Below are 1868 nucleotides of genomic sequence, written 5' to 3' on the forward strand. Positions count from 1 at the left end.
GTTATTGCGAAGAAGATGAAAGAGATCGACAAATTGAAAAGGTTACTATAAAAAGAATTTGACAATAAAGATTTGGGAGACACCAAGAAAATTCTTGGGATGGAGTTTCACAGGGATAGAGCTGTAGGGAGATTATGATTGTCTCAAAGTAACTATATGGAGAAGGTGTTGGATAGGTTCAACATGGAGAATGTAAAGTCGGTGAACACACCCTTGATGCATCACTTCAAGTTATTCAGTACACAATACCCAAGGATGGATGAGGACATCTAATAGATGTCAGAAGTTCCTTATGTCAGTGCAATTGGTTGTCTAATGTATGTCATGATTTGCATGAGCCCAGATTTGGTGCAAGCAGTTATTATGGTGAGTAAGTTTCTCTCAAATCCTGGTTGACCACATTGGGATGCAGTGAAGTAGATTTTCAAATATTTGAAAAATACAACTACTTGTGACATCATGTTTCATTAGATAACCATAAGATTCTTCAGTTGTTGGGTACATGGATGTAGACTATGCAGGAGATTTAGATGATAGGAGGTTTACTATAGGATACATGTTCATTGTGGCGGGAGGACTTATCTGTTAGAAGTATATGATTCAAGCTATTGTTACATTATCTGCTATAGAGCCGAAGTACATGGCAGCAGCTGAAGCAATGAATGAAACTCTATGGCTTACAGGATTGGTCAGAGAACTGGGCGTTCAGCAAGATGGAGTTATAAGTTGTTATGCGATAGTCAAAGTGCTATCTATTTGGCAAAGAATCAGATGTATCATACGAGAACTAAGCATATTGATATGAAATTTCACAAAATCAAAGAGCTGATTGCTTCTAAAAAAAATTCAACTTGAGAAAGTTCACACTGCAGACATGTTGATAAAGCCAATGACCACAAAGAAGTTCAAGCATTGGTTGAACTTAATCCATATCTCTAGATGCTAGAAGAAGGAAGCCCAGACCCAGATATTCAAGTAGAGTTTTACTCAAATACTCGTATTCTTTGAAAGGGTGAATATTTGCCAATGTTGATATTATTGAGAGGTGGATCATATTTGAATAAAGGTCAATGCGAAGGACGTCATGAAAGAAAAATCTGTTAAGATTTTTTTTATAACTGAATTATGTTACAATTTTTCATAACAAAATTCAGTTATGATTGTTTATAACAGAATTTTGTTATGATTTTACCCGGTTTGGGATTTAGGCATTATTTATAGGGATCATTATAAACCTATTGTATAATAAAAATCATTGAATGTAATTCTTTTGTGTAAAGAGAATTCTATTAAAGCTTCGGTTATTTTTGTGAAGTAGGCACGTTGTTGAACCACGGTAACTCTTCTTCTTCTTCTTCTTCTTCTTCTCATCCGTGTTTGCTCTTTCTTGTGCATCTTTGTCTCATTGCTCCGTATGATTTCTTTCTCTCTTCCTCTTCTTCCTAGTTATAGGTTGAGAGGTGTTGCCCCCCTTTTTGTGCAATACTATGCCTTAAGATACAATTGCCCCCCACCCCGAACTAGTTCTAGCATTATAGAAAGGGTTGAATTTGAAAAATGAGAGCGATCAAACTGCATTAGTCTAAGTATCATGAGGTTTTTCATTCCGACACCAATTAAAGGCTTTATAACTGAGGGAGAGGATGCTAAGAGTTTCCTTAGCCAATTAGTTGACCATTTCGTGTCAAACAAAAAGGTCGAAACTACTACACTTCTTTCTCTATTGGTAACTATGCAATATAATGGCAAAGGAAATATCAAAGAATACATTATGAAGATATCCAATATCACTATAAATCTGAAAACACTTAAACTTGAAATGTCTAAATCTATAATAGTGCAATTCATCTTGATGTCTTTGCTTTCAC

The sequence above is a fragment of the Zingiber officinale genome, chromosome 11A (genome assembly GCF_018446385.1).
Source record: "Zingiber officinale cultivar Zhangliang chromosome 11A, Zo_v1.1, whole genome shotgun sequence".
NCBI classification, from domain to species: domain Eukaryota; kingdom Viridiplantae; phylum Streptophyta; class Magnoliopsida; order Zingiberales; family Zingiberaceae; genus Zingiber; species Zingiber officinale.